A 24,942-nucleotide genomic window follows, 5' to 3' on the forward strand; every position below is an offset into this window, starting at 1 on the left:
GTTGGAGTGTGTTTCTGTTTCCAATGGCTAGCTATACTAGTTTTAGCTGCCGTTAAGATGTGTATGAGGACATGGTTACTCTTGTCCGACAACAGTTCCGGGGACAAATGTAGCAGGTAGCATTCTGGCGTGTGTGGGATTGTCTGGTTCGCTATCAGCTCAATTGCTTTCCTTATGGTTAGCCAAAACCCTCTTAGTAGGAGTGCAGTCCCAGAAGATATGCCTCATGTCGCCCCTGTGGAGATCACATCTCCAGCAGGTATGTGAAACTGACGTGTACATAATTGCCAGTCTGGTCGGCACCAAATACCACCGCATTTTGCAATATGCCTCCCAGTGTGACAGGTTATGGAATACTTTTTTGGTCGTTTGCATCGCTTGTAAACATATCGGGATAGGGATGTTAATGTTAAGTTCTGATTCCCACATTGCCATGTATTTATGTTTAAGAAGCGGGTCTTTATCATTTATAGCTAAATAGCACAGGGATAAGGATTTTGTTTGTGGTCTTTTCCCTATGCAGTGTAATCCAAAACTTGTCAATTGTGATTCCTCACATTGATGGGTTTGTAGGGTATGGAGGATATGTTTAACTCTAACTCTAAGGTAAGTGAACACGTCTTTGGGGGGGGGGGGAGTGCAAACTCCTGCTGTAGGGTTGGGAATGGCTTTAGTCCAGCTGTGATATTGTTAGTATGCATTTTTGTCACCATGGTGTCATATTGATATTGTCAGAAAGATCCAAGATTGTTTGTATGGGGGCAAAGTATAATATGTTGTTTGCGCCTATGAGTGAGCCAGCCCATTTCCTTCAACTTTGTATTAAGAATTTTGTGCTCTGTAGTGGACAGATTTTGTTTGTGTCTCATATCATAAATGATTGTATGGTAGATTTTAAGGTGTGCGGGTGGATGCAAGCATTTTCTAGAGATGCCCAAATTGGTTGGGTGGTGCGGGATAGAATCTCCAGCCCCTGAGCTAAGATTGCTGCCCTGTAATATGCTCTGATGTTTGGGATGCCTAGACCGCCCTTAAGTGGGGACAGCCACGTAAGGCGCCTAGCAATTCTTAGTGGTTTCTTTTTCCAAATGTATGCATTGAATATGTTTTGGAATTTGTGTAGTATTTTGGTATGGTACGGAATAAATATAAAACATGGGGTAGTGCCATCATTTTAATGGTGTTCACTCTACCCAGCCATGATATTTCCAGATCTTGCCATTTGTCCAATTGTGCTTCTAATTTGTGGGACATCGGGATGTGGTTTTCTCGAGTCAATTGAGGGGTCGACTTGGTCAAATTTATTCCCAAGTACTTCAGGGAGATTTTCCTCCAATCAAAGGGGTGATGTATTTTGAGTGTCTGCAGTGTGTGAGTAGATATGTTGATAGGCAATGCTTGCGTTTTTTTAAGGTTGTTCTTGTAATAAGAGACTCGCCCATAGAGCAGGAGTAGATTCATCAGGTTTGGGATGGATTTTATTGGGTTTGAGACAAATACGAGCACATCATCTGCAAATAGTTATTTTGTGGATCCCGTCTGGGGTTTTGTTTGATGTGGTGAATAAGTGGTTCTAAGCAGAGAATGGATAGTAATGGGGACAGTGGGCATCCCTGGCGTGTGCCATTACTGATGTGGAATTTGTCCGATAGGAAGCCAGAGTTGAAGACCCTTGCTGAGGGAGACTGGTATAGAGCCTGAATTCCCCTTAAGGTGTGGCGTGTGAATCCCATTTTGAGCAATGTAGCTTCCATATATGTCCAGCTTAAGCGATCAAACACCTTCTCGGCATCTAGTGCAAGAACTACACCTGTTTGATTGCTGGTTGTGGCCCAATTAATTAAATTAATAAAGTGTCTATTGTTGTCCCCTGCTTGTCTGCCGGGGACAAATCCCGCTTGTTCACCAGACACCAATCCAGTAAGGTGGATTTTCAGTCTCGAAGCCCACAATTTTGCATATAGTTTTATGTCCGCATTCAGTAAGGATATGGGTCGAAGATTTTCGCATTGTGTGGGTGGTTTGCCCGGCTTGGGTAAGGTGACAACGTGTGCTTCCAGCATCTCCGTTGGAAGTATTCCCGATTGTTTTATGGCGTTGAATAGTTTGGTGAGGTGTGGTGTCAAGACTGGTTCTAATTTGTGGTAGTAGTAATTGGATAGCCTGTCTAGGCCCGGCACCTTATGTTTAGGCAGAGACAGAATGGCTTTATGAATTTCATCTGCTGTGAATGGTGCGTCTAATTGTTCGCATGTTTGTGGTGAGATTTTAGGTCAGGGAATGTCCTTCAGAAAGGCCTCTATGTCTTTAGTGTTGGGTTGTGGTGTTGTGGGGTCGTTCTTCAGATTATATAGCTTATCATAATACTGTGCTAGTTCATTGACAATATCTAGGGGGTTGTGTGGTCTACCCTTCGAGGGAGATTCAATGTAAGGAATTTTTGTTTGTAATTGATTGGTTTTCAGTCTGTTGGCCATAACCTTTGATTTATAATAGTGGAAGCGTGCAATGATATCTTTCGGCGCGGCCGCCGTTAATCTTGCCGGCTTGGGTAACCTGTGTACTCTGTCCAGTGTCCAGGCCACATCCTCAAGCTGAGGTGCTAAGGTGGAGCAGAGGGCTCGTAGGTACTGTGGGAGAGCTTCTGTGGAGATAGTGTCAGCTATCCCCCTAAAACAGAGGTTGTTTCTTCGGGATCTGTCCTCCATGTCAGCCACTTTCATTTTTAGGGCTGCTTGTTCCTCTTCTAACTTTTGTATCTGATCCACTACCTCGTTATGGCAGATTTCCTCCGTTCTGGTTTCCAGGCGGCACATGCGTTCTCCCAAGTCCTGGATATCCCTGCGTATTTCTTTAGTTATTTGCTTAAAGTCTGACCTGAGAGATTCTTTCAGGTCTTGCAGCATGTTGTGGAGACTGTGGTTAGTGACCAGGGAATCCCCCTGTGGGGTAAGTGCTATTTCCTCGGCTGCCAGACTACCGGTATCCATTGAATCTAAGCCAGCTGCGTCGCCATCTTGTTTTTGCCGCGGACGGTCTTTTTTGGCGGTCCGGATCGGATCCGTTATTTTTAGTTGTTTAGATGGTGCCATTGCGTCTGGGGGTGAGTTAGCACCCAGTTTAGTTGCTTTTTGTGCGTTGTCGGCTCGTTCTTTATGGCTGTAGGCTCGGTGGTTTGCGGCGCTCTCTGTCTGTGCGACTACTCCATGCAGTCGCAGGCCATGCCCCCCGACTCCCTTTTAATCATTGTTATGGGTTTGTCTCATCTAAACTAGATTTTGATGTAATTATCTCACTCTTTCATATAAATTTAAACAAAAATGGATCATCTCATGGAAATAAAAAAAGGCCCGTTATGGATGACTTTCAATGTTTTCTTTAATGATGGACATTTCAGAGAAATTACCATTACCTTCAAGTTATGTTATGTTTGAGTTGGTGCAATGAACTGAATGTACAGAGTAGGGCTGTCAGCAGGCCCTATTCAACAATGGAAAACACTCATACAATTTGTGTCGGCAGACCTTATGCGTTTAGGGTTTTTGGTTCCAAGCTACATAGAGCCACTTTTGTTAAAGTAGGAATATTGGCAAGGATATCACTAGTTAAGAAACCAATTGCCATAAAATTTCCCAATTCCCCCTATGTCTCACAGAGCATCATGGGAACCGCTAAAGTGCCAAAGTTCAGCCAAAATCTGTCCAGCGTCCTCTGATCTTCTTTGAACAAATATGCTTTGAATGGGCTCCCTTAACTATAACATACTCCGTCTATATACAAAATCTACCAAAATAGACCACTACATTTATTAATGCTGCTGTGATGTTTAATGATTACCTTTTTAAGAGTGTTGCTACACGTCTACCTGTATGAGGAAGAGATAGGAACTTTATCGTGACCTCTCTCCCCTATAACTCTGTCTGCTTATCTGGGAATATTGCAGACTGTATATTGCACATTGTATCATTGTATAATCTCACCTGGGCAGCCACTTACATGGGCTGTGGTCCCACTTGCGAAGGGCAATTTTGAATCCAGTCTTGTGTGTTCTAATGGACCACTGCTGACCAGCCTGTAATGAGTTAAATGGCACTGGAAGTAATAAATGGAAGATCTATATCCTGTAACTGTGCTTTCTAGCCAGTTTTGACTGGTGTTTCATAATCCCCGATACTGTTAAACTTCTAGTGTTTGTGTGCCTGTCATAGAAGCAGTGTTCGTTTGCAGACAAATAACTCGAGCCACAAGTTCACATGATTGATGTGCATGGTTAAAACAGTAATTTGTCAAGGTTATCATGGTTATCAGTGTTTAACCTAATCCAAGCCCAGTAGAAAGCATTGCAGCTGATACAATAGTGTTATACAAGACCCACCTCTTACAGCGCATTCCAGCATCCACCGAACGCCTCCCATTGCTATGAAGTCCTCGACCTTTGGAATACTAAACTGTAATCTTACAGTGGGAGCTGAAAGGCAATTTTTCTCTAAGGAAATGATTTACATTAGCTCTACATTAGAAGGAAGTTGTTACCTAGCAGTCAGGGTTGCCCTAATGGAGCCCAGATTGTTTTATGTAACCATAAAGCTTGTACTACCCTTTGGTATAAAGATATCCCAAAACAGTGCATACTTTCCAAGTGTCCCTATTTAGGAGAGACTGTCCCTATTTTGGTGCCAAATCCCAAATAGTGCCAACTGTCCCTAATTTAAATTCTAATGTCCCTTTTTTCTAGGAGCTCCATATTGCTGGTGTGTATAACAGAGCTCCAAAGCAATAATGCTCAAAGTAATGTGTCTTTAACCCCTTAAAACCGCAGCCAAATGTACAAGTTGTGATCAAAACAAAACGTAAACAAAAACCTGGCATTTGCGCTTTGTCTGTCCAACCGTAATTCACCTCTTTCATATTAAATGCACCCAAACTTATTATATATCATTTTATTCAGGGGAAACGGGGCTTTCATTTAACATCAAATATTTAGGTATGGAACATAATTTAATATGAATAAAATATAAAACAATGGGAGAAAATTAGATTTTTTTTTTTTTTAAATTTTCTTAGTTCTACGTGACATTTTAACTGTAAATGTCATAATACTGTTTGCTTTTGCTGCAATACAATACACATATTTGTATTCAGCAATGTCTCGCGTATAAACAGTACCCCCTATGTACAGGTTTTATGGTGTTTTGGAAAGTTACAGGGTCAAATATAGCACGTTACTTTTTTTTTTTTTTTTTTCACATTGAAATTCACCAGATTGGTTACGTTGCCTGTGAGCCCAGGAATAAGAATTACCCCCATGATGGCATACCATTTGCAATAGTAGACAACCCAAGGTATTGCAAATGGGGTATGTCCAGTCTTTTTTAGTAGCCACTTGGTCATAGAACGTGTTCTATGACCGCCCTGAGGCGTTTAGAGCCATCCAAATAAGGACGGCATAGAACGCCCTGCGGTTTTAAGGGGTTAAACTTCAATAAATGTGTTGGGAAATACGTCTGTAAATAAGATACATTGTTCTTATTCTAAATCACATTTTAGTTGCATAAATTATCACATAACATTTTTCAGAAGAGCCCGGCCCCTGACCACACCTCCACTTACACCATAAACTCTACCTCTAATATAACACCGCACCCTGTACACTAACTGCAGGGAATTTACAGCTGAGCCGTACATTATTTATGAACAGGGTTATTAACTAAAGTGAGAATTCAGCGTGAATTTCAGTTAGAGAAGGTTTCCAGTTTGGCAGTTCAGTTAAGCTTGAAGTTTGGCTACTTGGGCCTACATCTTTAATTCACTTTGGATTCTCAGTTTAGTGAATAAACCCTGTAAATGGTGAAATGTGGTGAATTTAAAAGTAAGTGTGTGTTTTTATTATTAAACACTCTAGATTCTATTTTATATAGTGCAGTCCTTCAGTTAAGAGTGTTGAAGGGGACGTTAAACAGCCCATAAATCATATGTTAAGATGAGATCATTTTGGTCTTGTGGCTGAGCGCAGCATGTGAATTGACTGCAATCTGTAAATGATTTGCCTGATCCCATGGTAGCTGTTCACATTTCTGACCTTGGAGTGAATGTCTCGTTGCTCTGACACATACTGCACTCCTAAAACCATCTCGCATTCGCATCATCTGCTGCTTTCACAGGTTCTGTGCGTACCATAACGGATCCGTGAAAATAGCACCGATAAGGTTATCCACTGGTGAATGCAAGGGTTCATTTATATAGACTATTAAGGAGCACCGTTGATCGTCACTACATTGAGAGAACGTCAGCATATTTTCAAATTAGTCTTGCTGGCCCTTGAAAAGCGGATTGTTTGTAGAAAACCCAGTTATTGGCCCCCTAATTGATCCAACACATGGGGTATTTTCAGGGATACATTGTATCTTGAATCTTTCGGGCCAAATTCCAACTAATGAATAAAGCCTTAAAGAAACACTACCAACACCATAACTACTACAGCTCATTGTAGTGGTTCGGTTACCAGGAGTCCACAGAACAGCTTCCAACCTCTGCTAACATTGCTGGAGAGCCTGGAAGTTCCTAAGCAGCAGAGGGATTAGCTCATTGGCTGAGATATCAGTTGACGCTGCCTAGAACCTTTTGGTGCTCTGGCGATGACAGTGGAGGCCGGGACAGGCGCTTGCTGACCGCAGGTAAAGTCAAGCCAGAAATGTTATTAGAAAGTGCAGAGTAACCTGTTAAACCTTCCATACAAATTAGAAAGATAATAAATGTATATGGAAAGAGGTGCTTATGAATACCTAGGAACATATACCGGTAGTTTGTTCCTTTTAGAGTGGGGCATTGGACTCTGTTTGGTGGGTTAGTCCCACAGTTTGAGTGCGGTAACCTACTCCAGTCCTTGGATTTTAACCAGTTTATTTAGAAGAAGTTGAACAGTTCGTAGCTGGTTTGACTCTGTAGCTTCTCTCGAGCTGTAGTGGTTATGGTGCTTGGGAATGTAGGTTTTGTTTTTTGTTGATTTTATTTATTTATTTTATACAAATATTTATTTTAAGGACATGCATGTTATTCTTATAGAATTGCACATTTTTAACACTTATTCACAGCATACTCTGACAAGCAATAATATAATTCTGTTACATTGAAAAGACAACACGTGCAATAATCTTAAAGGGTCCCTCTAGGTATAGTATCCAGTTCATTTAGCTGAAGTGGTTATAGTGCCTGCAGTCCCCTCGTGCTCTCCCTCCATTCAGTGTTAAGCCAAACATGAATATCCAGCAGCCTATCACAGCTTCCCATTGCGGTCATTAATTTGAATGACTACGGAAATGAGTAAGCTGTGTCATAGCCAGTCCTTCAGTCAAGCCAGGCTGTTGGCAGCAAGGGACCTTATTCAGTGTTATACTTTTTGAAAACCGTTTAACACTGAATGGATGGAGAGCACTCGGGGACTCCAGGCATTAACACTACTTTAGTAAGTTTAAGTGGTTATGGTATCTATTTAAGGACTAGCTACACTGATGTAACACCACCTGCTTTTTACACAGACACCAACCTGAAGTACTTGGCACTTGTACTGCCCAGAGTACTCTGTGAGGTGTTACACACTCATAACTAAATTTATATATACAATTTTTTAAATTTTTTTTTTAGCAGAAGCAGTTTTCTAGAGTCTAGACCAAGTGGAAAATTAGTTTTTAAAAGGGTTCCTATACTTTTATTTTTTATTATCTGACTGTACAATATGATTACAGTGTAGATTTGTGCAAGGTTTTGCAGATGTAATTTTCACTGTGGTAAAAAAAACTAACCACAAACGTAAATATACTTTTTTTTTTTTTTTATGGCAATCTTTCGCAGAAAACAAGCAAATTATTAAGACCTTTTTATTTCATATTTTGCTGTTGTAAGGGAACACTGTTGGCACTTTAGTAACTTCATTTTATTGAAGTTGTTATAGTACTTGCAGTCCTGCTCTATCCTGTCCTGCCCTTTTAAACCCTTTATTGCACTTATTAGAAGTCCTGGAAGTGTGCCTTCAAGCCTTGCCTCCAAGCCCTCGGGGAATAAAAAAAAACAGGAATCTTACTTCCTGACTCTCATACGTAACCTATGATGTCACGGTCACCATAGAAATCATTGAGTAGAATGTCGGATGACATGCAAGCGCATGCGTTCCCCAATGCTCCTTTATGAGGAGCCTTGGATTGGCACATCAATGGTGGTCACGGTAAAGCCGAGGGCAACTCCGCACTGGGGAAAAAAGGAGAGCACATTTAAAAAATCCATTTTGGGACTACTTTGTCTATGCCTGACACTTCGACACTGGGCGAGGCTACCGATGTCAAGAAGTGTCAATCCCCCAGCCATCACCAGTGACTACTGCAGGGAAATTAGCTCGGGATCCTCCATAGACCTCTCTGCTGTGAGTGCTAGTGTCAAAGGCCAAATATGCACAGAATTGACATTAGCCCAGAACTCGTGTACCAGGTTGGCTAATGATGCCCCAAAGAAACGGTCAGAGAAGGCGAGTTAAACTGTTTGTGCAGTGTTTATTAGCGAAACCATACACATACAGACTCCAGGCAGCATGACCACTTCAAATCAGTGAAGTGCTTTGAGTAACCCTTTAGTGTTACACTGTAGCTGTATATATTTTTAGGCACCCTAGAAATCTTCTTCTCTTGGTGGTGTTCCAGTTATCCCATCAAAGACCGTAGCAAGCTTGGCCTTTATTTATTTATTTTGCCATGGAACTGGGAAACTCTTCCTTATCTCAAACCATAGAACTCTTCAGGCCGAATCCGTTTTTTACTATTCCCTTCCGTAGAAGGAAATGTTGGGGTGTACATTGTATTCCTCCTCCACATGTCACTTCAGAAAACCCTGTCCTAACTATGGCCATCATTATATTGAACTGCTTCCTCCAGTCGTCATTTCCAAGGCTGACTGCATCCCCCAGAGATAAACAGGATATCTTAATGGCCGCTCCCAAGGTAAACTCTTCACCACAATTCTCTATTGTCTCTATATGTACATCAGTCTTCTGAATTTTATTTCCACTCTTTCCTTCAGGAAGTCTACCATCTCTGGCAGGCTTGAAGCTATTTTTGTCTGTTTTGACTTCTCATACAAAGAACATGAAATTCCTTGCTTAGACAGAAAACCGATTTATTGTGTGCTACTAAGTTGGCCATCAATTAATGGGCACTTTTTATTGCTTGTAATCAGGAAGTCATTAGTGCAGATCAATTTGGTAGTCAAGGCAATACATTAGTGATCGAGACTTCTCAGTCTGCATTCTGGAACACGATTTAATGGGTTTTATTTCAACATGTTCACTAAATTAAAGGGAATTTATAATCTAAATATGTCTTTGGAACAGGGGACAGTCAGGTTTTAAACTTTTTTGTTCTTCCTTTGCCAGAGGAAAGCAGCCTTGCAGAAAAAAAATCCAAATGTCAAATTAATGGATTGTCACCAAGTTCAGGCAGTTCTCCTTGTCCCGTTACAGAATCTTAGATCTTTTAAACAGATGTATGTGTTGTAAGAAGCATTGGATTTTTTATACAGTAAATCTAGATATGCCTGCCAGTTCAGTATTTAATGGAAATGTTTGGGCAAAAATAGCCAAATTGGTGGTAAAAGTCCAAAGTGGCTCTTTTGTAGTTTGACAGTTTTGTCATTAAATGTGTGGTTCTCTTAACAAATTCTCCTACCCTTGTATCCGTGGGGGTAAGGGTTATCGGAATTTGTGAAATATCTGTTGTGACTTTGGATAGAGCCGGGAAATATTTTATTTCAGATATAGCATTTTCGCAATCGCTAATCATTAACAGCCTGAAAAGGTCAACAAAAACTGGCATTAAGAAATATGGTTTTGAGAGGGAAAAAAATATATATAATTAAAAAAAAAAAATGTGATGTTCTGACTAAATATAAATTGGCCTTCATTCAGTAAGCATTGAATTATACTAAATTGAAAAAAAGAACTGCCAAACTTGGGCAAACGGTGCTGATTTGGAAAGTAAGCAAACTAAATTATAGTCATCGTGTTTTTCTTTATAATACAGTGCTTGGTGAATAAGACCCATTCAGTAAAATATCGGTGGCAAATGTTTTGTAAAACATGAAACAAAAAAGGGCAATGCAGGCACACAATGCGAGACGAGTCCCATCTGCAGGAGATGCATTGCAGCCCCACAGATCAGCGGGGTACTGTTTGAATGCCTCTGGGCAAGGTTTTCAAGAATCTCCTTTCAAAGTTACCCTTCATCAGAAAATCCTAAGAATATTCGAAAGGGCAAGATTCCAAACCTTTTCGTGAGACCAAAAATCCAATATCACCAATAATCTGCCCAAATGTTAAATGTCTTACTTCAACATGGTTATTAAGCAGTTTTAAAGTAGAGATGGTGTGGCCTAATGTGGATCCCTCACCTGTCCATGTATGTGTTCTGGCTTTGTTTAGTTTTTGTTTTTTGAAATCCTGGCTGAGCTGTTTTTTAATTTGATGTGCAAAGAATACATTGATTTGGAGGAAATCATCTTAGCCATGTATACGAGCTGAAGAGGGTTGCTTTTGAATAATGAAATAGCATGCAGAGTCAGTAAGTGCATGAGCGAACGAGGTCAGAAGAGAAGGACATCCAGAGGCTTCACTTGATACAAGAGAGAAACTTAAAACCCATATAACTGTACTAGCAGATGTCTGTCTCACTGTACATTTATTCAGTTTAGCATCCTCAGGGCAGTTACATCTGGAGCTCAGTGCTTGCATTTAACATGTATCTGAAGATGATTACTTTGCTGCTTGGGTCAAACATATCTGTAGCAATTATCTCAAATATTGAAAATAGGTGTTAAGATTTTTACAATTTTGGGTTTAAGTGTAGCCTCATCACATTGCAAATCTCTTCACAAAATCATTTTTCTATTCAAATAAAAACATTTTTTTTTTTTTTTTTTTTTTAGAGCCTAAATAAGCTTGATTCACTTTCACATAATTATCACAAATATATTTTCCTGCATACAAAATGATTTAATGGAAAACTAATAGCAATAAACCATAATCATAGTGAATTAAAACAAAAATAAAAACCGCAATTTGCCTTTGTAGCGTAATGGATAATTTTACACCCCCATTCCATCATGAGATCGAAAAGGACTCTGTAGAAATGCTACATCAAGCACCGGTTGTTCCAGCGAAAACAATTTGCGTGAATTTATATTTATTAGTAAAAAGATTAAGTTGGGGCTAAAATGTACAACTTACGTAGATTTACAGACACCCCGGTAGGTCACTCAATTTATGCTGTGAAAAAGGTATTACATGAATGGGTCAATTCATGAACAGTGAATTGAAGTGGTCATGGTGCCTGGAGTCTGTATGCGCTGTGATTCGCTTTGAAAAGCTGCACATACTGAGTTTAACCCCATCGCTGCCGGAGGTGTAACTACACATCTGGCAGCGTCATTAGCCAGTCCAGAACAAAGTTCCCGGGCTTATGTCATTTCTGTGCAAACACTTTTTTTTTTTTTTGTAGGAGCAACCCTTTATTTTTTATGATCCATTAGAGCTAAATCTTTAAAGGAACAATATATTAAATAAAAAAAAAAGGTTCTCGTGTGTAGCCTTTTCACTGCAGGCTTTTCAGAGAAAAGGCAGTGTTTACATTGTTGTCAAGTAACTCATCCAGTGGAAGTCACACTACGTCCACTAGAGGTGCTTCCTGGTTCAGTGTTGCACACTGTGCAGCACTGGCGTTCAGTGTTTCCGCACTCTGCATGCAGGCGCTGAACATTCCCTATACAGATGAATTGTATCAATGCATCTCCATGAGACGTTGATTGGTGCAGTGCTGTTTTACTGCCAGTGTCTGGCACCATGCAGTAATCTAAAGAGATTATGGTGCTTAGACTGACACTTGACTGAACGTGAAGTTCTCAAACCAATAACATCCTGGGGGAAAAAAAAGATTCAATTGTTAAAGTAGGTTTTGTGTTTTGTTTAACTTTTCTATTGACCGTATACTTAATATTTTATTTTTATTATTTTTTCAACCACAAGTATAAACTTATTGAAAATGAAAATATTGCATTGGAAATTGAGTTTCCTTGTTAATTTAATGTAGGAAACAGATGTAAGGAAGCTGAGCTGATTGTGTTTTAACCAGTCAAAATATTCCACCTAGTAGAGTGTTATTTTTCGACAAATACCACAATCTTTTCTCGTTTGCTTCCCCATATCCTCAAAATCTCCCAATTACCTAAAGTTCAATGGCTTTTTTTTTTTTTTTTTAAATCACTGGTTGACGTTATAAAAGATTTCTGAGGGCGGGGCCTGACCACCGACTGGATCAGTCGTGTTGTGTCTGAGCTCCCGCTCCAGGGCCCGACGGGCGGCGCAAATTGGAGGCCACCCGTGACAAACAACCCACACCGGGACCACACAGACCCCCAGCAACAGGGGTGAGCCGAAATACCGCCTGAACCTTGTCTGGCGCCGACAGTAACCCGCCCGGGGTCCGGAGCTGCATGGAGCTTGAGACGGCCGCTCTCCCGGGTCTCCGGCCGGGGTCTCGCTCCCTTCTCCCCCCCCCCCTAGAACAGGGGGGGGGGGTCATCCCGGTCTATAAGGGCATCAAGCAGAGTGTCTGCCTGGGCCTCAACACCCGCCCTGGCAAGGAATCTCCAGCGGGCGATAATCCACAAAATGGCCGCCGTGCGCCAGCCATGTGCGCAAACAGCTGGAATGAACAAGCTGACTGAAGGGGAAATCACCAAGCATCATCAGACCACCATGACAGCCTATCCCAGGCTAATACTGGCAGGCTATGATGGCAAGATCAAGGTACAGGCTGTGGGCAAACAATAAGGGGAAAAGAGGCATACACAAAACGGGACCCTACTGAACTGCCCTTATACAGCAGACCCTCAGGGGTCACCAGACCCTACAGCTGCCAACCCCGACAAAACAGACCAGAGGGACCGAACAACAAACCACCCACCCTGCATCCAGTTAGAAAGGGCCCACCCTACCAGACTGGACCTACGACACCATAACCACCGCCATACGCCAACGCACAGCGCAGGACGACTAAACTGCAGCTCCAGGGCACAAGCGGCACCTACCAAGCGAACGCACAGCGGCGAGAGCCGCAGGAGAGCTACCTGCTGACCAACCTTGGAGCCGACACCGGCACAGTCGACCACACAAATCCTGCTCAATCTGGCGGACTCATGTAACTAAGCCGAAACCCAGAGACAATGATCTAAGATTGAGTTCTGTTCACTCGTGCACTGTACCTGTCATGTTAAACATATATTAACAGAATATCATAATATTACATTAAAAAAGTCCCCTTGTTCTCCCAATAAATGCAGAATGCTAGCCAATGAGCTAAGAGCTGCACTGCTGGGCTAGCTCAATGTGCAAAACAACTGACTCTAATGGAGGAACTGACTGGCCCCTGTCGCCCCAAGTTAGTACAGGCCTCATAACCACTACATCATGCTGTAGTGGTAATGGCAATCGAATTGCTCTTTTAAATAAAGTATCAAGCAAAAAAAAAAAAAAAAAACAATTTGAAAGATAAGGGTAGGGGTCCCAGGGATCTCTGCTTCTACAGGCATCTGAGCTGTAAATCTGGCCCTCTCCATATATGGGACATACCCAGATTTTCTGCTGATGGCAATGTACCTACCTAAAGGTGGCCATGTCATTCACATGATATATCGATTGCAGGTCCATTTAATAAATCTTGGTCTATGGTTACAGATGTTATATAATGTGTATTTTATTTTTTTGTTTTTATGGTAGGGGGTGTTTGTTGTACCAGTAAAATATGCCTTTGGGAAATAATGTTTGGAGACTTTACATTCCACAGATCATAAATTTCCAATTAGTCAAAGATTTAGTTCAACAAACATATTAATTCAGTTCTCTGAAACCGAAAAAAACTAAGAACAAAGTCGCTTTAGGGGCTTCATGCACATGAAACCCTTGTGATTCACTTGTAAACAGTGTCGGCAAAATAACTGAAGGGTAAATTTTGCTTTGAGAAATAAAAATTGCTTTTGATTTAGCTTACGAAATTGTCTTACAAGCATGATAACGGCATAGTCTTCTCTCTGAGAGCCAGGCAAAGCAGGGAGCTATTCCTTTTTATTATGAAAGCCTTTGTCCGCTTCACGTATCCCCCCGTGGAATCTCGATTTGTTTCTTATTGTTAGGCCGGGAATCCATTTCACAGGCCCAGGGGAAAAAAAAAGCATGTTTTATATATACTTGTATACCGTTCATTTTCTTGAAATCCTTATTAGACCACCAATACCCCAAGAGTTACATGGGTGTACATTGGAGATAATCTTCGAAAGATTTCAAACACAGCTGTGCCATTATTGTGTGAAACCATCTTGATGTGATTTGGGAAGGTATGTTAAAATCTATCTTTCCAGCGTGCTCCCTATTGGGCGACATCTTCAGAACTAGGGTTATGAGGGCGGATGAGTGGATTATGGAAGTTATTCACCAATAAACAGTATCACAAATGTATTCCTATAGTCTTTTACATGCAATAAGATTGGTAGAACAAGCATTGCAATTATCCCATTTAATTCTCCAGTCTATCACTAAAATTAATCAGCAAAAAACACATTCAGAGCCTTAAAGAGAGGGCATTAAATGAAGTAATGTATTTTAAAGTCTCTGGCCGAAATCACTGTAATGTAGGCAAGTGACTCTGATAATAGGGGCAAACTAGACACCTCTCGTCACCACGGCATGTAGGCACTATATTTGCTCTTTAGTCTGAACAGGACTGTGTTGTTAGTGGCTATAGTCAAACGTGCACTAAGATAATATCAGCGAACAGTGGTACTGCAGCTATACCTTGGGCATAATGGGAAATGTAGTATACTACACCCATTAGCCATTGCTGTATCGTGATTTTTATTCCTGGATGGTATCCGTAAACCTATTGGGTCTGCTCTGAGTGAAATATTCTCTCATATAGCACGTTGTTTGTTCCTTCTGAATATTCTCTGATTTTTATCCATCGTAATTTCATGCTTCCGAGGAACTATTTGTTGTGCTGGGTATGTAAGACATGGAATATGTATCTGCTCTGTGAGACACACTAATTATCTGCCTGCTTACCACTCTGATCAGACCACAGTAATGTGTGGAGCCTTGAAATCCCTTGTGGCAAAAGTTACACTTTATCTAAAACTGTCTCTTCCCCGAGTTGTCTCTCCTCTAAATTCTGTTGCTTGCTACATAGTCTGTTTGTAAGTCACCAGATGCCCAAATAAATGGTTTCCTTTAATTCTAACTACAGTAAATATTTGTAATTATAGAAAATTTGATTTATCAGTGTCCAGCTTTGAAGATTGGTGAAAAATTCTTAAAATAGGGCAATCACTGTGGCAACCAGTGGAATCAGCAGGTACATTCCATTGGTGATTACTCAACCTTTATTTCATTTTTTTTTTTTTCTGAACACAACACTTTGAAAAATCTCCCCCAATGTGTTTTCTGCTAACTGTAGATTGTACTTTGTACAGAAAGAAATAAACTATTTATTTATCCTGGAAACCAGTGGTAAATTAAGTGAAGAAGTGGTATTTGTGGTTCCAAAAATGTCATTACAGTTAAATAAGACTTCCAGTTGAAAGCTCTGTAAATGCTGACTGGGTACGTTTGGTAGTTTGTGAACGGTTACTCTTGATCAGTGGTTATACAGCAGACTTCTGTAATTGGTTTTCACCATGATACTTTCTTTTTAGAAAACAAAATATCATGTATCTGGATAAAATGTATTAAACAAGCAATGCATGATGGGAATTGTCGTTTAAAATCCAAGCCCTGGAATACGTGCTGCCTTTAAACCTATACATTGTTTAAAGGGGGGGGGAAAGGGAAAACCTGCACTCTCACTCCAAGGCCGACTTGTCACCACAGCCTGATTCTCCTACATTGATGTCACTCATTGAGGAAGGAATGAGGGGAGGACTTGGACGGCACAGAGTGGGGGAGAGCGTCCCGCCAATGGTCGTTTTCATATCCAATGTGATGAGTGTAACTACAGAATTCTGCGGCTGCTCACCTATTCACAAAATATTTGCCTGAGCAGCTTCTCGGTCATTCATTCAGCTGTGGCTTGGGGTCCAGGACAGAGGTAGGAAGGTTATTGCTGAACAACTTTTATTCACATACAAAATATGGCCAAGCTTGGCAACAAAATCAAGTGGGAAATGCGCCTGAATTATCGGATGGTCAGTCTGGCGTGAATGTGTGCCAGGCGGTCTGCCAGTCACACAGGCCAGTATATGCAAGAAATGCTGTTTAAGTGCTTTTTGCATGGTTCTAATGCAATTCGTGTAGCAAGAGAATGTCTAATAGCTTGGGACAATTCCACTTTTGGGGACACCTGGGAACAAACCCCAGACGACACGACAGTCCTGCCAAAAAAATCAAGACCCTTGGGAGGCCTGCATTCACTAGTAGATGTTTGAGAAAGAACCCTATCCAAAGAGCTATGGTGGTTATGGTGCACTCGGCGTCCCTTTTACCTCATCATATAAATTAAATAATCTTAACCTCTATCAGTGCAAATAATCCTTATCTGTGTCCAGCAGAATGTATGCCAGCCAACAAAAAAAAAAACAATGAAATCATAAATATATATATATATATATATATATATATATATATATATATATATATATATATATATATATCTCTATATATATATCTCTATATATATATATATATCTATATATATATATATCTATATATATATATATCTATCTCTATATATATCTATCTCTATATATATCTATCTCTATATATATATATCTATATATATATATCTATATATATATATCTATCTCTATCTGGTTTGTGTCAACAACCAGTGGTGTGTGAACAAGAAATGGATATATTGAATCCTCATTGTGACAGCATCAGAGTGTCTCCGTAGTGTATACTGTCCTTTAGGTCCTCTCCATGTACAATGTCATGATTTCGTTTACCAGAGCTGTGCACTTGTCCTTTAAGGGATTGCTAAAGTTTGTTCACTTGTAAGAGGAAGCATTGCTATGTAATGGGGTATGATTCAAGAACACATAGCTGCAATCCCTTTTGAAATGGCTTGCTTTCTGTGACACAACCATAACCGCTTGATTTAGTCACTGACCACAGAATGGTTATCTTACTAAAGTACCAGGTGCTACGTTTGATCTGTTTTAGTTTGTCGATTTTACATATAAAATACAAAAAAAAGCAAAGACACTGAAAAATATTACCTTAATGTGCCCCCAGTAATTAGAAAAGAAAGTTCTAGGGACAGTGTAAAGCGAGGCTAACAGAGAAACTGTTACTTCTAAGGAATTTCCACTATTGGATAAAACATTGACCGTCACCTAGAACTTGTGTTAAAGGGACACTGTAGGCACCCAGACCACTACAGCTCATTGAAGAGGTCTGTGTGCATAGTCCCAGGTCCCTTAACCCTGCAATGGTAATTATGGCAGTTATTGAGAAACAGCAATAATTACATTTTGAGGGTTAACTCCACCTCCAGTGACTGTCTACCAGACAGTCACTAGAGGGACTTCCGGATCCTTGGACGACTTCTGGTTGCCTGACTCTTGACGTCCTCACGCTTTGCATGATGACATCCAGCGTCGCCTAAAATCCCTAAAGTAAAGCATTATAAAATGATTTCCAATGGGGGAAGTCGTAATGCGGGCGCGGCAGTTAGGCTGACATCTGCGGGGGGGAGCTGAGTCGGACCCTGAACCAGTGCTGAGGGACATCGGTGCTGTAATGAGGTATGGTGCCAGGAAAACCACTTTAAAGTTTCCCTTTAACCTTTTTGTTCATGTGATGCGTTCTTTTCTTGTAAATTGATATGAATGATTTAGAGAAGTACATGATAATCCAGTTCAGATCAGACAAAGCCAGGGACCAAGCATTGTAAATGAGGAAGAAAACAAAAATAGTTTTCATTTCTTGACTCTTCTCTGAATGCTTTCTCTATGCTGATTGACAGCTGCGAAGGGCAGAACATAGAACAATGATTGACAGGTAGCCAAGATGGAGGCACCCAGTGTCAGGATAAAGGTGTGGATTTCTACACTTTTTTTTATTTTTCATGCCTGACATACATATTTGGTAAATTTATGGATAAGCAAATATAATTAAAAAAAAAATCTTGGGAAGTGACAGTCCCCCTTTAACCCATGTGTGACATGTCATGATTCCCTTTTATTCCAGAAGTTTGGTCCTTAAGGGCTTAAAGGACCCATGCAGCACCATTTTTGTCAAGTATTTTTTTTTTTTTTTTGCAGCATAACAGCAGTTAGGGCTCCACTGGCACCAATCGACCACCCCATGACACTTGCCTTGATAACCTGGGATCTATACTAGAGCATTATCATGTGTCTTCCCGTCCAAACTTGACAGCAATGATAGGGTGAGCGTTGTAATCCAACCATCCCAGAGACTCCAATACTGGTGAATGGAGTACCTATTCTTTTAAGCCAGGGGTCCTCAAATTGTGGCCCTCCAGATGTTGCTGAACTACAACTCCCATGATTCTCTGAATTACATAGCCAGAGAATCATGTGCGTTGTAGTTCAGCAACATCTGGGGGGCTGGAGTTTGAGGACCCCTGTTTTAAGCCATGGCTGCTGGTAAAATAGCTGAATCTGAAGGTTTTTTGAGTTGTGCCGATGACTCTTTTGGTTTCAGGTCAAGCAAACAAGAAATCATTCTCACTGCATTTATTCTGAAACAATCCATTGGTTATCACGAAGAGATCTTTATTTTAGAATTCTGAATTGACTGATGGAAGCATTGGATCATGCCCTTTATTCTTGCAGTGTCTACTAATCGTTAAAAAAAAAAAACCAAAAAAAAAACTTTAAGCGAGAATGTCTAAAAGTGGGTAGAATGTTCTCATATCTGATTTCATCATTGTCTTTTATTTCTTTCTGAGGTTTGTTTTATGAATTTTCCCGTGTGTGTGTACACATATACGTGCTGTTTTGCGCTGAAGATTCTACGCCAAACATGTCTATGACAATTACTCAGTGCTGGTTACCTGCTCATTATTACACTGGAACTCTAAGTAGCAGGCATCCGTGACGGTACAGCAGTTGTTTCTGTGTCACGTTCTGCTGATTGGCCTGAGTGCCGCTGTTGTATCTTGGATATCCGTCAAGGTAAAGCATAGCCATTCAGATTTATTTTTATTCCTTTATTCATACACAGGGCTTTTTTATTTTTTTTTAGTATTTTTTGTAAAGGCTTAATGTCCCCTTAATCTGCTTAGTTTATTTGCTTTTATCCCCCTCCCCCTCCAAGTATGTAAGGTCATTGAGTCTTTGCGGATAATGTGTAATGTACACCATACCTCGCTTTAGCAATTCTATGCAGCCTCTAAGGTATTCGTGTCGTTCTGCCTATAGGTTACCTCTCGCTTAATGCAGTGGGAACATTTCTTAAACAAAATACTGTGGCCGTATCCATTTTACTTTGTGTCAATTACTGTACGTGTGTTCTAATAGCATGCCTTGTAGAAGACAGAACTGTGTATTTATATGGGTTTGATGCCATAGAGATGAAATTGTACAGAATTGGTTAATGAGCATATTTAAGAAGCTTCCCTTAAGTGGCCAAACCAACCTCTCACCCATGGGTTGGACCCAAATGTGAATCCATATGCTATTTTAGTTGGGTTCCTATGATTTGGAAGAAGCACATCATATAGTCGGGCCTCAGGCATTTGCCCAATAAGTGTTGTAATGTAGCGGTACTGTCTACCAGTAATTGGTTAGTCTGATAAAGTCGAAGGTGCTATAAAGGGACAGTCCATACACAACAACCTGTTCTGCTGACAATGCCAATTGTAACGCCAGACCCAGCCTCCATTTTCTCCAAGATTTTCCATTTTGCAATCCAATAAACCCCACTCTCACTTTGACCTCTTAAGTGTAAATCGACTGGTAGTCCCTACCTAGAAATGAGGCTGCACCCTTCTTTATTTATGACAGACAGCTCATTATATACACTTGTTTTCAGTGTCTGTGGCTTCTAGCGTGTGGTGTGTGTCAGTCCGTCTGTGTGCCTCTCGCTCTCTGTGGACAGAACCTTCTTACTCTATCTCTGGCAATAAACTGTGTTGACTTTTGTTCTCTGTGAGTTTACATTTGAGTCTGTCTGATTTCCAAATCGCAATGTCTCACACCTGACTTTTTTTTATTCAGTGATGTCATCAAAATGCAGTTATTTGCAGAATTTATTGCTGAAGTCTGTAAAAACAGCTACACGTTTCTGATTTAACACATACGGTGTCCTTGAAATATTCTTTTTAACAGGTGTTAAAAGGTAGATTGTTAGTTGTTGCAGAACTACAACTCACAATGCTTTGTCTTATTCTACACCTTATACTGGCAAAACATCATGGGATTTGGAGTTCTACAATATATCTTCCTTTTTGGAACTTGTGAAGGAGTTTAAATTTGTTTCAAGTTCCCCCACCCTAAAGAGCAGGATACCTCTCAGCCTGCAGGATTAGCAGTGTTGGTCTGTTTAGTATGAGAGCATGTGGAGGCCTAGTACATATCCTATATGTATTATCCGTGGACGCTTATAGAATATGTTCCACTTTGCAGCTAAATAGCCAGCGCTGAAATTCTGACTTACTCTGTGAAGCACACAGAAGTGTAAGTGTGAGGGAGCGCATGAGAGCTTGTTCACAGGGTGTGAAGACATGACTTTGAAGGTGCAATTAAAATGAACTGTATTTGCTCGTCCTCGAAGAGGAACTACGAAAGACAGAACAGTATGAGCAGCCTGTTTTGTGATAATGGATACACACGATTCCCCTTCACATAACGTCAAAACTGCGCACTTATAAGCGGTATAGATTGGTAATTTTGTTAGCGTAGCGGTAAAAACTACAAATATGGAGACTGAACACACAACCGTGACACCATCTTGCTGCATTATGGCAGACAGCGTGAATTCAGTAGATGAGGGTAGACTTGGCGGAGGATACAGTCCGCTATATTTATTATAACGTTTACATTTGCTGGTGGTTTCTCCAGGAGAGCGTATATATTTGACGCATAGATAAACGTGTCATACATACGCTTTGCGGCTGATAGGTTCTCTTTAAATTGCCCGTATTTTCTTGCTGTAAACACGGACTTCAATCTAACGAATAATGCTTGCCCTACCTACATATGCTGAGCAGTCCAACCCTTGGGCTACTGTTTGTGGAAGCTTCTAATCGGATGTGATCGTTCTGTAGTCAGGACATTTCTTTACGCTGTTTAGATTTTGTTTCCTTCATGCGTCTACCTTGTAGCATTAAATAGCTGTGTGAACCACGGCTTGCAGTGCTAACACTTTATTTCAAGTGACAACAACCACTATGGTGCTGCTATGTGCAATAATAAATTATATGGCTTAAACGACCTTGATTCTTTGAGCCATTAGTAAATGACAAACCTGAATATCTAGGTTCTGACTGTACGAATACCAGACTGTACTTGGTTCTCTGCATCTTTGTCTTCCTTATCGATAGTTGGTCTTGGGGTGTGAGGCTCCTATAGTAACTAATGTTTACAGAAGGTGGGGTAATACATTCTTGTAACTTAATGTCACCAATATGACTGCTGTGGATACATTTTCTTATAGACTTAAAAAAGAAAATCTGTGCAATAATTGACATTTGCTTAACAATTTTTTATATATATATATATATATATCACACACACACCGTTGAATTTAAATTTTTCTGGAAATGTGTGTATCCTATTAGATCACGTAATGTGTCTATATCACTATCCATTTAAGGTAAAATTTTTGACCCACAAGAAATACCTGGTACTTTTCCCATATAATGATGCTGGACGGTAAATATGGACGGTCACAGATGACATGTGCAACTTTGTGTTTGAGGACTATCCACCAAATCACAATGCCGGAGTGGACCAACAATAAGATTTATTTATACCCCTGGTTTCCTGTAAGGCCTCATGCTTCCCCTCCAATTGGTGGCTTTTAACTTGGAATTTGTGATATGACGTGATAACAGGCCCTGTTCTCTTGCAAGTTAAAGGGACACTCCACTGCCTAAATACAAAATAAACATTACTGTTTAGTAGATATACCCCAAAGAACAACTTGCATGCATTTATTTATGCATGCATTTTTCTATTAGGGCCCTATCTAAAAAGAAAAATGGTGGTTGCAAAACCTGCAGTTCTCTTGTCTGCAGCTTTTGCAAACCCTCCTCTTCTAACTCCGCCCAGACTTTCTGTGACTGTCCAATCAGTGACTTCCCAATGCATCTCAATGAGAAGTCTTTACAAACCAGGTGCTCTGGGCAATTGCTGCCTCTTTGAGCTAACTGAGCTAACCAAACCAGAAAGTAACACAACTGGTTGTCTGCTTGAAAGCCTGGGGGGGTGGAAGAAAGTTCATCTATAAAAGTGTACATTTCTATTTAAATTAGCAATTTTTGCAAAATAAATAAAATAAAATAAATAGGATACTCTTTACACACAACGCTTTTTGGCAAGCTAAAATGCTTTAGGATTCTGGAGTGTCCCTTTAAGAGCAATCTCATTGGAGAGTTGGCGATCGTCCTGTAGTGGGCTGATGTTTGACCAGTGGAGGGTCAACAGACATGTCAAATTGTATACATTCCAGTTTCCTTGCACATTCTACTTGTTCGTTTATGCTACTATGTAGTAAAAAAGTTTTTCAAATCAAAACCGGGTTCAAAAGCGAATCTAGAAACATCCGACACAATTGCATGTGTGTGATGGTTACAAAGATTTCCAAAGTGTTTGGTCATTTTTTTTTAAATTCTTTAGGTATACCCATCGTGTCTGAGTCCTGAGACGGTAGGTTAGTTAGTTCAAGATATTGCAGCAAGTGTACACATAAAAAAAAATCTAACATTTATCCAAGCAGTTTTGGACACTGGTTAATACTGGTACATATGTATTCTATAATAATAGAACTATATAATTCTAAACTATGTCTTGGAGAAAGAGGGTTTGACCGAAATATTAATGTATGCTCATTTAAGGCTTATATGATAACCCAAGCTGAGCTTTGTCTTAAAGGGTTACTCTAACCGAAAACCAACGTTCCAACTTTTTTAAGTTGCTCCCCTCCTCAAAATAAAAATGAAATTAAATATCTTGTCTATTTTTCATTGCTGAGTCCAAGTTCTCCCTCCAGCCTGATTCTTCTCTGCTGTCCACACTCTCGCCTGCGTCTGGCAGAGGGGAGGTCAGAGAGGATGGACTGAGGAGAACAGTGGCACAAGGAACTCCCTTGTCAAACACCAATTTTGCACAGAATTGACATTAGCCAGCCCAGAACACGTTTCCAAGCTGTGTAATATATGCTGCTGGAGGTGGAGTTAAATCTCCGGCAGCTAAGCGGTTAATCTAGGTATGTGCCATGTTTCAAAACAAAATACTGCAGATACAGACTCCAGGCAGCATGGCCACTTCAAATCACTGAAGTGGTCATGGTGCGTGAAGTAACCATTTAAAGAAACATAAAAGCAAATGTCATTATAAAATTTACATTTCCCTTTGTGTGAGTAGATGTATATTTTATGCCCTTCTATCAAATATTCTGATGGATTTGTGAGTCTGACTATAAATATCAAACTGGGTACTTGTACTGAAATACTGTTCAATAGGGCAAAAGGAGAATGTTCAACTTTAATAAATAATTTGCATGCACAATAAATTTAACTGAAGTTCATTTTAGGCGGGTGTGACATCTCGTCACGCAATGTCATTATAATATGTGTGCACAGCCTCTCATCACTGCCACAGTTGTGTATTAGTGTAGAACAGGTTAAAGCAGGGGTAGTCAACCTGGTCCATAACGCCCACCAGTGGGCTTTCACATGGGAGGGGGTGGGTTCTGCAGAAAATGCCTAGTTGACCTTGGACATGGACCTACATCTCATTTGATCTCCCCTGCCAGCCTTGCTGTAAGCCCTCTCGAGCTGGTGAGGAGATAAAAGATCTCCTTCACCGGCCCGCTGGCACTTAGTTCCAGCAGAGGGATGGAAGGGCCTGAGAGGCTCTGTTTTCCTCCCACTAGAAGGCTGATCGGAGTGTTGCCGCCATTTACCATGGCAGCACTCTCATACAGTGCTGTGCTCACAGGAGGACAGGAGAGTCAGTCTGCAGCCAGAGGAGCTGGAGGCTAAAGTGAACATGCCACCACTGGCCCACCAGGCTTGCAGCATTATGTCCCCTAAGATGGTAAAAGGTAGGAAGAAGGGAGAGGGAAACATAAAGATAGATTTTCACATCTTACCCACCTACACACAGTATAGACTCTATGCACCCTTACACACACCACACACTACACCCTTATACACACTACACACTTACACACACCACACACTACACCCTTACACACACCACACACTACACCCTTACACACACCACACACTACACCCTTACACTACACCCTTACACACACTACACCCTTACACACACCACACACTGTCTCCCTCGCACCGGCTGCCCCCCATAGACACACATAGAAAAAAGTAGAATAGAGAATAGAAAAAAATAAAAATAGATATATTTAACCCCGTCCCGAACTCGGACACACTAGGTACGTCTGACAAAAAAGTAATTAACGACCGCGGACATACTTGGTAAGTACAATCCCAAATCTGCACTTACCTGATCGTTGGCGATCCCCTGCGGCTGATCCGTCCCCCCCCCCCCGCGGGGTCCTCACGATCACATGGCTGGAAAAGTCAGCTTGTGCAGTGCCTGCAGAGGGAGGGCCTGAGCTCTCAGGCTGTTCCCCTCATGCCTGCACAAAAGTTTAGAAAGTAAGTTATCAAAAAGTTTAATAAAGTTAATAAAAAAATATGATAT

At 40.7% G+C, this 24,942-nt stretch overlaps 1 protein-coding gene across 1 annotated transcript in view; it reads left to right on the top strand.

Annotated features, from left to right (window-relative positions):
- SPTBN1 (spectrin beta, non-erythrocytic 1) overlaps positions 1-24,942 on the top strand; it is a 140,691-nt gene that overhangs the window by 33,492 nt on the left and 82,257 nt on the right. The window lies entirely within an intron of this gene.

Source organism: Pelobates fuscus, chromosome 2 (assembly GCF_036172605.1).
Source record: "Pelobates fuscus isolate aPelFus1 chromosome 2, aPelFus1.pri, whole genome shotgun sequence".
NCBI lineage: Eukaryota > Metazoa > Chordata > Amphibia > Anura > Pelobatidae > Pelobates > Pelobates fuscus.